Raw genomic sequence first — 15,157 nt, forward strand, 5'->3', positions numbered from 1 at the left:
GCCTGTCTGAAAACACAGGCAGGCCTGCCCTCAGCCACGCGAGTGACCTTGGAGGCGGGCCCCACCCCAGTGGGGTGAGCTGGGATGTGGAACACCCCTGCCTGGGCTCAGAAGCAGAAGCCCTTCTGAAGCCCGCAGCCGAGGTGACGCCTTGGCAGACTCGCCACGGACTCTGAGCAGAAGGCTTGGCTGAGCTGTGCCCGAACTCTCGACCCAGAGAAACCACAAGACAGCAAATGTGTGTTGTTTGAAGCCACTGACTTCCTGTAATTTATTACACAGCAATCCGTGACAAATAGGTCACAGCTATAGATGACAAATTCAGCTACCCGGGGAGACTGATTTTTAAAAGCACATTTTAAAATCCTCTTTTTTCCTGGACTTATCTGTAGACAACAGTGTCACCTTGTTCAATGCCCCGCCTTCATCTAGAGACACGACCACAGACCCTGGGGTCAAACCGCCTTGCTCCAATTCCTGCCCCTCTCCACTGAACAGCTGTGGCTTCAGCAAGTTACTTACTCCTGGTTCCTGTGACTCAGTTTCCTTACCTGAAAAGTCAGGTGATAACAGTGTCCACCTCATTGTGTTGCAGAAGGAAATAAATAAGCAAATAAGAGGAAATATGTGCTTAAGACAGTGTTCAGACTCGTGTCTGGCATAGAATAAATGCTCAGTGATGATGAGCTGTAATGATTACTATGGTTATGACAATGATGATTTGATTCTGTTCACCCAGGAATGAATCGACCACAAAATGCAATGGCAGAGGCTGATTCTTCCTGGATCATTCTTGACGGTTTCTTAGCTGACAGCATCCACTCAAGTTCTCCCCTCATTGTCTCATGGAGAAGAGCTCACTAATGACACCCTAACAATTAGCACCACAGATAAATCTGGAAATAAATACTTCCACAGTTATGATCAGTTTGGACATATGGGATCATAATATTTTGTGATCACCAACAGACACACCTCTCTCTGCAAACACACACAGCTGCCGGGGTGGGGCTGGGCTGGGCTTTGCACTTCCTGAGATTGAAAGAGCAAATTGTCTTCCTCACAGTCACGGTGGCAGGCAGAAATCAGCCGCTGGCTACTTCCACTCAAGTCAGGCTAAGCGCATGTCAGCAGCCGTGCAGCTCAGCCCAACTCCGGGGGCCCACAGAAGAATGAGGCACGCTGTTAGGTCAGCAGGGAGAGCCCCGGAGACAAAGGGAAGAGACTGGGAATGCAGCCGGCCTGTGGTCTCACTCACGGCGTTGGGTGTGCAGTCAGAGGGCAGGTGGCCCCCTTGAGAAGAGCTGGTCCGAGCAGTGCGTCTAAGACCTGCACGGGCATCTGAATCCCCTGTGAAAAGGGCGATGCTGACCTGCTAGGTCCAGGGAGGGGTTTGCAATTCTGTGTTTCTAACCCGCTTCCAAGGGGATACTTTTCCTTGCTAAAATGTTGTTAAATGGCATTTTGCTGTTAACACTATAGACTTTCCAGGTAATTTATCAACTTGGTCATGAAATTGAAATTGTCAAGTAGGTTAGAAACTCACATTCTCCCTCTTTTTTAAAAGCTTATTAGTCTGTATTTTCATAATCTCAACTTCTGATAATTTTATCTTCTCTTATGCCAATACCTTGTTTTTTAGATTTTATTTTTAATAGACAATAAGCGCATGTATTTATGGGGTACGATGTGATGTTCCGATATATGTTTATATTACGGAATAATTAAATCCTGCTTATTATTGTATCTATTGCCTTATTTCTTTGTGGTGAGAAGATTTGAAATCTATTCTCCTGGTGATTTTCAAATATATAAAACATTGCTATTACCTTTATATGTTTATATTACGGAATAATTAAATCCTGCTTATTATTGTATCTATTGCCTTATTTCTTTGTGGTGAGAAGATTCGAAATCTATTCTCCTGGTGATTTTCAAGTATACAAAACATTGCTATTACCTACAGTCACCATGTTGCACAGGCAGTTCTCTCAGAATTTATTCCGCCTGACAGATATTTTGTATCCTTCCACCAACAACTCCCCATCCCCTGCCCCCAACCTCTGGTAACCATCATTCTACTCTCTGCCTCCATGAGTTCGACTGTTTTGGATTTCGCCTATGAGTGACATCACGTGCCATTTGTCTTTCAGCACCTGGCTTATTTCACTTAGCATAGTGTCTCCCAGGTGTATCCAGGTAAGGGCAGATGGCAGGATTTCCCTCCTTTCATGGCTGATAGTACTCCACTGTGCATGTACACCACATTTTCTTCATCCTTATAGCCGCTGAGGGACACTTAGGTTGATTCCACACCTTGGCAAGGAACCTCATGCCCTCTTAACAAACACGATTCCCATTTGGTAAGGGTGGGCTGGGACTGTGTGCGGGGCACTGACCCAAGTACCTCATTCACATCAGTTCTTTAACTCTCCAGAGCTCCGTGAGAGCCGCATGCTGTGGAGACCAAGGGTGCAGGCTTGGAAGCCACACCGTGACTGTGTCGGCCTTGGAGCTAGCAGGTATTTAGATCCCAGATCCACCCCTTTGCAGGTATTTAGATCCCAGATCCACCCCTTTGCAGGTATTTAGATCCCAGATCCACCCCTTTGTAACCAGACGTCCCCGAGCAAGCTACTCGACTGTTCAAGGCCTCTGAATTTGATTTTCTTCCGTAAAGTGAACAATAGTAACACCTGCCTCAAAGGGTTGTTTAGGACATGCTGTGCACCCATGAGGCATTTGCTCTTATTACTCACTCTGCCCCCAGTTTACTGAGAGGGAAACTGAGAAGAGGAGCAGGGGGTAATTTGCTTAAGGGCAGACAGCTGGTCAGCGGCAGAGTCACCACTCAATTACAACACATGGCCAAAGTCCAGGGCTTGTTTAATCCAAGATCTGGGAATTATAACTCTCCTAGACAGAGCCAAAAACGTGTGGTAAAGGCAAAGTATTATGGCAAGTAGAATTTCTGTTTCCCCCACCATATTCAGGTAATGTGGTAAAAGACTTCTTAAGTTCAGATTCCAGGCTATCAATCTCATTAAACCTCTGTAACTTCATCTCCTTTTAAATTTCACTGCAGATTTAATTTTGGGGGAGGGCACAGTCGGGGGTCTCTGTTCCAGGGTCTCTCAACCTCAGCCCGATGGCCGTTTTGGTCCGGAAGATTCTTTGCTGTGGGGCTGTCCTGTGCAGGGCAGGAGTTTAGCCACACCTCTGACCTCCAGCCACTGGATGCCACTAGACCCCCCACCGGTAGTGACCACCCAAAATGCCTCCAGGCATTGTTCTCTGGGAGGCAGGAGGTGCCCCTCCTACTCCCATCTGCTTTGAGATCCTCAGTCTAATCTACCGTAAACTTCATGGGTTATACTCTCCCCGTAACACAGCAACGCCGACTCCTCCCGTGGCCCACGCTCATGAATCAGGAGAGCAGCTCATCAATCGCATGTGTCTTAACCAAATGGGACCCTACTTGCAAAGTAACGCTCAACAGGCATAGATCAACCTGTTAGACTCCACCCAAAACATCTCATCACAGTTTCCCTCCCAATGCCCAAGAGCCTATATTGAAATTTTCTTGTAATCAAGTATTAAGGGCTGAATTGTGCCCTCACAACCAAATTCATCTGTTAAAGCTTTAAAACCCCTGGAACCTCAGAACATGATGTTCTTTGGAACTAGAGTCATTGCAGATGTAATCAGTCAGGAGAAGGCCATGCTGGAGCAGGGTAGGCCCCTGATTTAATATGACTGCAGTCCTTACAAAAGGGGGAAATGTGAGCACACAGACACCAACGCAAAGAGAACGCCACGGGAAGATAAAGGCAGAGGTCAGGGCGGTGCTTCTGCACGCCAAGGAACCCCAGAGATGGCCACCAAATCACCAGAAGACAGGGGAGAGGCCAGAACAGGGACTCCCTCACACCCCTTAGAAAAAGCCAACCCTGCCAACACCTTGCTCTCGGACTTCCAGCCTCCAGAACTGGGAGAGAATAAGCGCCTGTCGTTTCAGCCATGCGGTCTGTGGACCTTTGTCACGGCAGCGCTAGCAAACGAATACACAGAGACACTTATTTTCCCAAAGCCCAACATATTTTACGTCTTCATTCATTTTCCTGATGTCTCAAACCAGGGGTTGAGGCAACATATTTAGGGAAGCTAGGCCCAGGTCAATGTGTTTAAAAGACGAGCTTCAAATAGTTATTTGGGAACCTGACTGATAAGAGCAAGGAAACCCAAACCCAATTACCACCACCTTCTTAATTGCAGGAGTTTGTAAGCCTCTTTCTCCTTGATTCAGAGAACCCTAGGGCAGGTCCTTCTTGCATAATCAGCTGTGATTTTTCTAGTGAATCACATACAGAATATGGATATGTTTAACTCCCAACTGACCATTAAACCCATGTGGTCATTTGTGTTAGCTCTGAAATGCATCTTAAATCCCATTTTTAAGCTAAGGGATGAATATTCACTAAACATAAAAGGGAGTTTCTGAAAGCAGAGGCAGCCATCCTAGTAAGGCTTGACTCTGCCTTAGTTTTAACCCACACAACTCTTTTGCTGCACAAATCTGTTAAACAAATTTTAGGATGAGATCTTTCATTCTTCAGAGTTTGGGAAGAGTCTTAAATTTATCTGAATTTATCTTTTATTAATAATTTATTCTGATGGTTATAGTAACATATGTTCACTGTCGAAAAATGTTAAAGTATAGAAAAGTGCAGAAAAATGACAGGAAAACTATCAAACTCTGCAAAAGTGATGGTACCTTTAATATGTGAAATAAAGCACAAAATCAGACACAAGGAGGGGAGATATATCATCAATTTTTAAAGTTTAAGTTTTAAAATATATATCCATTACTCTTTTAGTGCATTCTTTTTCTAATACTTAGCAAATGAAACATTTGTATGCAATCTAAAATTGGATTTTATTAACTTACTTCAAAGCCACCGTCTGTGAAACTTAGAATACTTTATTCACAAGGAACAATAGCTCCATAAAATTCTTAATAGAGTGGAGTTTTATCTGCTAGAAATAGAAAAAGCAATTTAAGCCAGCTTAATAGAAATGGAAAATTATGAGTTTACCTAGCTGGAAGTCCTGGCATAGATCAGCCTTCAGGAATGACTTGATCCAGTCATTTCTACTCTTTTCTGTCAAACTCGCTGTCAGACTGGAATGACATGGGTTCAGCAGGACCAGTCACCTTTGCTTGACAGCAACCAAGGGAAGGAAGTGGAGGAGTACTTCCAGAAGCTCACAGAGAAGAAAGAAAAACTTTTCTAGTAGTCACCTGTGAGCCTCTCCTCATCTCTCACTGGCCAGAGTTGGATCACATCCCCTGTCTAGGACCAACCCCTCATAAAGGCTGGGGTTCTAAAGCCAAAGGAGCTTAGCCTTGGCTACAAGGGTGGGGTCCTTGGAAAAGGGGTGGATAACTAAAAAAAACCAGCAGCAGCTGGCGTTCTGTTTGGCAGGAATAAATGAAAAATGAATGTCAGTAAGCAACCAAGTGCCTTCTCAATTCTGTAAGAGTGGTCTGTATCTGACAACTTGTCAGAATTCCACTGGGCACATTCAAGAGTGAAGCGAATTTGAAAGGCAGTGGAAAATCACTGAGCTGGGAGTAACTCACTGTGCATTTAATAAAATCTAAGCAAAAATCTCCGACAGCGTAGCTTGGTATGACGGACGGCTGGCCGTAGACAGCTTTTGACTTTACTGATCTCATCTCTCTTTCTGAGGACTAAACTAGAAGCTAAAAACCCATTCACACTGCATAAAATGTATCTGCTAAAACGTTGTTATCCTGAGTTTGGTTCTAAATCTAAGAGGGCTTTTCAAAAAGCATTTTAAAATCTTAAGGGCAAGTGACACACAAGGACCCATCCTGTCAATTTCATATTCCCATCACCCCTTAAACCAGTCTACATTTTTCTTCCACAAATAAGTGAATTACCAGACACTTGAAACGCGTTCTGACGCCCTGCCAAGCCTCTTGCTCAAAAAACATCTGGTGGCATCTCCAGCTGGAAGTCCAGTGATTAACCTGAGCATGAGAAGGCTAAATTGGTTCAAATACCAAATGGAAGAGAAGATCAAATGGTTGCCTGAAAGTCAATGGGGTTGAATTTCCAGATCAAAGGTTAATAGCAAAAGATTTAGGATTCTTCTACAATTATTAATTAAGCTGTTCAAAGGAATGGCACAGTCAGACTTCATAGGGACTCAAGTATGAAAACGGTGACTCATCATTGAGACTATAGTGGGAGCTTTCATTTCTAATGCTAGTATCATTTGAAAGGATAAAAAAATATGCCCTACTGCAGCAGGGGCTTTATTTAAGTGCAATTATTTTTTTTTCAGTGATGCTTATTTAAACCTTGAGCCGGGTTGGCCATTTCAAGCCAATAGTGAAGTCATCCCAAATGTACATTGACCAGAGGTGGGGGCATAGGTACTCCCATCTCTCTTCTGTGTTATTGTAATACACCTCAACCCCTCCCCCAACCCAGCAGCTAGAGCGATCCTTTTAAAATGTAAGTCAGCTTGCATCATTCTTCCATCTAAAACCCTGCAGTGGCTTTCCGTTTCAATTATACAAAAAAGCCAAAGTCCTTCCTAGGCCTGCCGGCTCCACATAACCTGGCTTTCCAGGCTTCTCTGCTGCTACGTTTTCCCCTCGCTCACTCCACCTCTACCATAGCAGCCTCCCTGCTGTTCCTATACTAGCCAGGCAGTCACAACCCCAGGGCGCTTGCACCTCTCTGTCCCCTCTTCCTCTTCTCCCAGGTACCCACGCGGCTAACTCCCCCACCCTCCAGGTCTTTGGTCATATTTCATCTGAGGCCACCCTGACCACCTTTTAGAACTTTTCAGATGTCCCTTTCCTCCTTACTTTATTTCCCCAGTCTTTTTAGCACTGCGTTTTTTCCCCAAAGCATTTCTCATTTAAATGTGCCAAATCTTTTACTTTTTTCTAACATTTTAAAAATTGAGGTGAGATTCACATAATATATAATTATTTTAGAGTGAACATTTCACCAGCAACAATGGTACAACAAATGGCCAAAAAGCCCCTGAAAGGGCATTCAGCATTCATAGCCATCAGGGAGACGCAAAAGAAATGGGGTGTATACATAGGATGGAATATTATTTAGTCTGAAAAAAGGAAGGACATTCTACCACTTGCAACAGCATGTCTTGGATAGACCTCAAAGACATCGTGCTAAGTGAAATGAGCCAGCTGCAGAAGGACAAATACTGTGACACTCCTTTTCATATAAGGCTTCTACACAGTGATGGTTAGCAGGGGATGTAAGAGGGGGATGTGGGGAGTTGTGGTTCAATGGGTTTCAAGTTCACTGATAGACAAGATGCATTAGTTCCAGAGATCTGCTTTGCAGCACTGAGCCTACAGTGAATAAGGCACTATGCACTTAAAATTGTGTTAAGAGGGTAGACTCAATTTAAGTGTTCTTACCACACACACACAAAAGGACAAAGAAACACAAGAAAACTTTTGGAGGTGAAGGGTGTGTTTATTACCTTGATCATGGTGATACCATGAATGTGTACATATGTCCAAACTCAAACTGTATAAATTAATTATGTGCAGTTTTTGGTATCCAATTATACCCCCATAAAGCAGCAGGGGGAAGGAAATGTAAGTCAAAACCACAATGAAATATTACCTCATCCCCTTTATGATGCCTACAATTTTATTTTTATTTATTTTTTTGAGAACTCTGTCACCCAGGCTAGAGTGCAGTGGCATGATCATGGCTCACTGCAGCCTAGACCTCCCAGGTCCAGATGCCTATACTTTAAAATAATTTTTTTAAAAGTGGAAAGTTACAAATGTTGTCAAGCATGTGGAGAAACTGGAACTCAACCCTTGCTGGTAGGATGTGAAACGGGAAACAGGGTATGGAGGATTTTAAACACAGAATCGGCTATGACCCAGCACTTTCAATCCCTAACTAGGTATCATATCATCGTCAGCTGTCTCTCCCCAGTGGCTCATGAGTTCCACGAATCAACGATGTTGTTTTGTTCGACGCTGGATTCCAGCACCTATGGCAGTGCCTGGAAAAGAGTTGGGCTCAAACGATGTGCCAATTAAGTGGATACACATGTGGTTGCTTCCTCATTCTCAGAAAAGAACCAAGTCATCCAGCATTTTATCACTATTTCTAGGATAATCATGAGCTCCCTTAACTCAGAGATTCCTGCTAGTATCCCATCTACAAAGCCCACCCCTTTTCCCTCTTTTTAAAATTATTTTGCGGCTCAATAACATGTATGGGGTCTTTCTTTGTAGATCTTTTTATTTACTACCATCACATTCGTTCACACAGCAGCACAAAGGGTGATATGGAAAACACTGTTAATGAAATAAATAGAAAGCATTTATTTCAGGGCTGTTGCCGCACAGCATTTCAATTTTGCTGGAGATGGGAGAGGGAAGAGCCAATTCACTGCCATATTCGATTGTCTTTAAAATAATATTGTTTCTACCCTCAAAAATGAATGGTGAGAATGTGAAAACCCATATCAGAGATTATGCATTTTCTTCCTTGCAGGCTTGTCAAGTATCAGTTCCTAATGAGAACTATGCAATGGAATCTGTCATTGATAAAGTGGGTCAAATCTGTAAACTGCCTGCCCAAGGTCAAAGGCTCTAATCTGCCAGCCCATACGCTGAATTCATTTTGCTCAGTCTGCATAGTGTTTAATTTTTTTAATTTGTTGCCAATTTATACACACACACACACACACACACACACACACACACTCAACAGCCCTAGCTTCTAAAACATATCAGGTGTTTGGGCAATTCTGGGCCCCAATTCCTATAAGGCAGTAATAGAGAAAGTGGAGCTGCTATTGCCCCTCTAGACAAGAGGTGCAAGGTGGCTTGAAAAAATATGTGCACAAATTACCTGATGCTCCCATCTTTAAGGAGATGGAGATTAACTTGATTATGGGCTAAACTTAGTGGCTTGCTTCTAACAGAACAGGGAAGCCGTGACATGTCACTTCTGAGGTTAGGTTACAAAAAACACTGTGGTCCCTCTCTCCTTTGTTGTTCTAGAAGCAGCAAGCTATCATTTTATGAACAGCCTATGGAGAGGTCCGTGAGTGAGGGTCAAAGCCTCCAGCCAATGACCAGCAAGGAGCTGAACCTGCCAGCACCCACGCCAGACAGCTTGGTAGGGATTCATCCACCAGCTTCAGCTGAGCCTCTGGACTCTGCAGCCCCAGCCCACAGCTTGACTGCACATCTCGTGAGAAGCTGGAGCCAGACCAGCCAGCCAGGCCCCTTCTAGGATCCTGACCCTCAGAAATGGTGAGATCACCAGAGTTTGTTCTTTTAAATCGCTAAGTTTGGGGACAATTTGTTACACAGCGCTTGAAAACTGATACAACACGATTAACTAATACAATACCAGGCTGCTGACTGTCTCCTAGGGCTGCATTAAGGGATTACCACCCCAGCCTCCGTGTTTTTCAGCTCCCTTTAATGGGCAGAGGGCAGCTGTGCCTAGAGCTTGGATGGTTAGGGTGGGCTTAAATGCACAGGAAAGAGGAGAGTAGGAAATGCTTTCAAAGGCAGAGTCGGAAAGGCAGGCATAGCGAACGTGAAAGAGGTGAGGGAAGTTGGTGTAAATAACTCTGACCAGACTAAACTCTGGGAAAGTCAAACACAAAAAACAACCAGAGAAATTTAAAATTCTTTATAAGCAAGGAAGCTTTTGAGATATCTAGATGGGTGAAATTTTTATAAGTATTCACGTAATCATTATGGATTCAGAAGAAAGAACAGTGGATTAAAGACACAGAACATTTTTGTAGACCCCAGGTTTCCACATGATCTGGCACCTGGCATATGCAACACGAGAAGGCAGAGTCACTTGTCCCACTACAAACTGATTACTAGAAAGGCTGATGCTTATTAATTTGCATATGTCCTGATAAATGCGAGTTTGTAACATCACCATATTAGGATTGCGCTCATGTGCACTCTGATGTACTTTCCCGGCTGGAGCGTGTCTTGTCTCCTCTGGAACCCACCTTGTATCCCCCACTCTCCCTGAAGGGACACTAGAGGGAGACAGAATGGGGGAGAGGGAGGAGGGAGGGTCCCTGAAGGTCTTTGTCCCATTGTTCCCCGATAACTGGGCACTGGCGCATCCCTGGGAAGGGGCAGCAGGTTCCTACTTGCCGTTTTCCCATATTTGCAGGCTCAGCATTACACGTCCCCCTGGGCATAGCAGCCACAGTGGCCAGCACTCCGCTGTCAGGGTCTGAATCCCCTCCACCATGCCTCTGAGTCTTAATCATCCCACCTCTTCCCCCTGGTCCTCCAGCCTTGTGGGGGAAGCCACTCAGCATCGTCTTTTTAGGTCTCTATTACCCAGCCTGCAGTTCTTCATAGGGAATTCTCTCTGTGGAAATAATTAACATGGGCTCTGTCTCCTGACTCTGCCCCACCTGATACACCTGTGCCTTTCAGCGCATCTTGGCCTGTCTTACCTATGCCTTGGAGACATCCCACGAACATCACCTGCCATGCACCAAGAAAAAAAAAAAAGACCCGTGGTCCCAGGACCATTATACATGATGTTTCTTCCAAAAGATAGCCTGCTGATTAGAAATCTAACATCAGATGTCCCTCCATTCCAAATTAGTTAAGGTTCTCTCCATTGTCAGCAACAGAAACGGCCTTTGGCTGTCTTAAGGTAGAATGTAATTTATAGGAAGAAGGCAGGGTTTCTCATAACTTCTAAAGCAAAGCTCAACCAACCAACCTTGCAAGAGGGGAGACCGAGGACATCTCAGGGGACACAGCATGGGGGTGGGGATTGAGATCTTTCTATTCTGTGGCTGTTTCTTATGTGCTTCAGCTTCCCAGACACCTAGCTCCTCTGCCTCCTGGCCTGTAAGTTCCCAGGAACCCAGATCTAACAGTCTGATTGGATCAGTGGTAACCCTAAGTCAGCTCCTATACACGGACAGAGTTCTCTGGTATCCACATAGACCCTGGGGCCAATCCGAGAGAGCTATGAGCAGACACTCAGCCCTTTGATCCTAACTTCTAATTTTGGGTTGACAATGACGTGCTCTCCTCTGGGAAACCCAGAAGCAATGGAGAGAAACGCTCTGCTGCTCAGGAGACTCCAGTGGCAATGGAAGTCTCTGCCAGACGAACAGCCCCTTTGCCAACTCGATCTGTGCGCTTCTTCCCAAGTGCTCAGAGCTAAATGCTTTGCTTTGAGACATCTGTTGAAAACACTTCCAGTTCCCCAATCCCACAGTCATGTTTCTTACATAAATGATTTGATACATGCTATTTCACAAACTTTTTCTCCAGCCAGCTCCTGGGAGGTGGGCAGAATTATTTGAGTGCCAAGAGGGCATCTGCTGAATAGGAAAGCTACTTCTGGATCCCAGGGCATCATCCAATGGAAAAAAACCCGAATTCCTAGAGTTGATTTCTAAAATGCCACGTGCCCTCCTCACACAGCCATTGTAACTATTGGAGCTGTGTATTAGTGATGGGGCACCTGTCTGACATCTACCGCCTTGGAGAAGCTGGGGCAGACAGGACATCCTCAGGTATTTTCTGACTGTCTTCAGTTCCGTGTATAAAACCTTATTCATGTAGGATCACATGAAGCGGATTGGGAGCACCTACTAGACAGTCCACACTCTGCTAGTCCAGGACACGTCAGCTCCCTGGGCCCTGGGACAGCCTCGTCCAGTTCTAAGTGGACCACGTGACCACACGAACTGCATGACCTCGGTCACGACCTGCACGGCAGACATCAGACTCATGAAGAAACATCAGGAGGCGGCTTCCGGGGAAGAGAAAGCCTTGTTAGCTTCAAGAGCAAAGCGTCCCCCTCCAGCCGTCTCACTAACAGAATCCCAGGCTCCCTCTTCTCATGCCTGGTTCTTCTCCAAAAACTCACCGTACTCCAGTGACTCTTGAGAAAGCCGGGGCTGAGCCACGCAGCCTAAAACCAGCTGTCCCCAACTGGAACCAATACCTGTCTACAGAAACTGACACGTGATATGGGTTGGATCTGCGTCCCCACCACATCTCGGGTTGAATTGTGAGCCCCAGTGTCGCAGGTGGGGCCTGGTGGGAAGTGATTGGATCACGGTTTATACCATCGCCTTGGAGCTATTCTCCTGAGAGTGGGTTCTCACGAGATCCGGCCATTTAAAAGTGTGCAGCTCCTCCCTCTTCTCTCTTGCTCCCGAGTTCACCACGCAAGACGCCTGTTCCCTCTTCACCTTCCACCGCGACTCAGCGTTTCCTGAGGTCTCCCCAGCCATGCTTCCTGTACAGCCTGCAGAACCCTGAGCCCGTTAAATCTGTTTTCTTTATAAATTACCCAGTCTCAGGTATTTCTTTACAGCGATACATATATGGCCTGATACAACATAACATGGCCAATTATTTGCCTTTAAAAGGCATCTACTTAATGGTTTATACAAATAATGAACTCATTGGAAACCTACCTTGCCCTGCACAAGCTCATTTCACACACACCTTTACGAGGAAGGAATGCCACCATGTTTGTATGAAAATCACACACCTTGATTATTTCCAAAATACCAAAGCACAGCCCGGGTGTGCTCAATAGGAAGATCCACTCTCTTTCCTCTCTCTCTGTGACTTATTAAAACGTGGAATTTTAGGCCAGGTTTGGGGCTCACACCTGTAATCCCAGCACTTTAGGAGGCCAAGGCAGGAAGATGACTTGAGCCCAGGAGTTTGAGACCAGCCTGGGCAACATGGTAAAGGCCCATCTCTACAAAAATTACAAAAAATTAGCCGGGTATGGTGGATTGCACCCGAAGTCCCAGCTACTTGGGAGGCTAAGGTGGGAGGAAAGATTGAGCTGGGGAGGTGGAGGTTGCAGTGAGCTGAGATCACAGCAGTGCACTCCAGTCTGGGCAACAGAGTGAGACTCTGTCTCAAAAAGAGAGACAAAACAAAAACTCTGAAATTTTAAGCTCTTTATGGGAATAAACGTCAGAGAGGAGGAAAACGTTGATATGTCAACACCTGAAGAATAGCATAAAACAGGAGCTACAGAAGGTGACAGGTAAGAGGTGATGCCCTGGAATTAGACAGACCTGGGCTAGACCGCCTGCTCGACACCTGCTCTGTATGGATGTGGAGGAGTCGTCTAGACTGCCTGCTCTCTGCACCGTGGAGGAGTCGTCTACACCACCTGCTCCCAGCCCTCTGTGGAGCAGTGACTCCAGCAGTTCCCACACACACTGTCATACAGGACTCTGACCCGATGAGAACAGTGTTAAGTGCAACATCGGGTCCTTCTTATGCACTTTCACAAACATGATCATGACCAGAAATAATCAACAAAGGTCACAGAATAAAAATAACCTCAGCAATTAAAGCACTAGCGTGGCCAGGTACTTTTCTTGAAGCAGGTGGATAAAGGAGAAATTAACTCAGCAAGTGCTTATTGAAGGCCTGCTATGCACTGGGGGATGTCACTGGTGCTGGGAACACAAAGATGGGGACGAAACAGGCACAGACCCCGCCCTCATGGAACTTAGAACTGAATTTGTGGTGAGAACTGAGGAGAAAATGCCACGAAAGAAAACATGTGGCGTCTCTGTTTTGGCATTTGAGGGAAGGGGCCTAATCCGCAGGGGGAACAGGGCTGAGTTCCGGGAGGAGGAGGAAAGAGACAGGTTTTAATGGCTCCGCATCATAAAGGGAGAAGGAATGGGGGGTTACTAGAGATGGGGGGAGAGAAGTAGCTCAGCCAGGGGAGGGGAAGCAGGAGGCCCCGACGGAAAACAGGCACGCAGGGGTCCCCGCAAGGGGAATGACCCTGGCGGGTCCAGGAACTGCAACCCCCCCACCCACGCCAAGGCTAGATGTTTAGTGGTTTTTGACCACACATTTGCTGCCGCACACAAGCCTCGGCTGGCTGTCTGCTACTGCTACCCACAGTAAGTTTTTTTTTGTTTTGGAGACAGAGTCTTACTCTGTTGCCCAGGTTGGAGTGCAATGGCACAATCTCGGCTCACTGCAACCTCAGCCTCCCAAGTAGCTGGAATTACAGGCGCCCGCCACCATGCCCGGCTAATTTTTATATTTTTAGTAGAGACAGGGTTTTACCATGTTGGCCAGGCTGGTCTTGAACACCACAGTAACATCTTAATGCCCAGACAATTGGCACCACCTGTATACTCAAGACCCTCCCATGCCGTCCCACCCCACTTGGGACAAAATGGGAACCTCACTATGGCCTCTAAGCCTGTCTGTATCTGGCCCTCATGGCCTCTCAGACCTGCTGTCTGCTGTGTCCCCTTCACTCACTCGGCTGCCCCACACTGTGGGGCCTCCTGTGGCCACTCACACACCCAGGGAGCCCACCTCGGGGCTGAACACGCTGCGCCTTCCCACCTGGACACCCCTAGAGCACCCTCCACCCTGAGCACTGTCCCCAGGGCACCCTCCCCGGAGCACCCTCCACCCTGAGCACCATCCCTGGAGCACCCTCCACCCTGAGCACCCTCCACCCTGAGCAGCCTCCACCCTGAGCACCGTCCCCGGAGCACCGTCCCCGGAGCACTCTCCACCCTGAACACCGTCCCTGGCTGCACTCCGACGGTCGGCCTGTCCCGGCGCCCTGGGTCACCTCCACCGCTTTGCTGCATCCATGCCAGCCTGGGCCATTGGTGTTTCTACTGTTTGTCTCCCAGCTAGCGTGTGCTCTGAGAGCAGACTCACTTCAGTTCCCTGCTCCAACCCCAGTGCGTGAAACAGCGTGGCTGGGAGTCATGAGGAAGGCCGGGGATGAAGGACACTTAGCACCAGTGACAGGGACGAAGCAGCCACAGTGTGGACCGGCCAGGGAGACAAAGGCCCCCAGCCCCTGGAAAGGCCACAGAAGTTTTAGGGGGAAGGGCTTCCCACTGCACACACCACAGAGGTCCCAGTGACTTGGACACATCAGCAAAAGCTGCCTTTGAAGATCCAGGCGCTCCCGAGTCACAAATGCACTCGCAGTAACCCCAAACACAGAATCACCCCCAAACCAGCATTCACAAGAAACACATCGATTTTCCTTCTTCCCGGCTCGCATTAGCG

General features: G+C 46.6%; 1 protein-coding gene across 38 annotated transcripts in view; it reads right to left on the reverse strand.

Annotated features, from left to right (window-relative positions):
• The window catches only part of RIMBP2 (RIMS binding protein 2), a 328,353-nt gene that overhangs the window by 162,321 nt on the left and 150,875 nt on the right, over nt 1–15,157 (reverse strand). The gene's annotated exons all lie outside the window — the stretch shown is intronic.

This window comes from Macaca fascicularis, chromosome 11, assembly GCF_037993035.2.
Source record: "Macaca fascicularis isolate 582-1 chromosome 11, T2T-MFA8v1.1".
Taxonomy (NCBI): domain Eukaryota; kingdom Metazoa; phylum Chordata; class Mammalia; order Primates; family Cercopithecidae; genus Macaca; species Macaca fascicularis.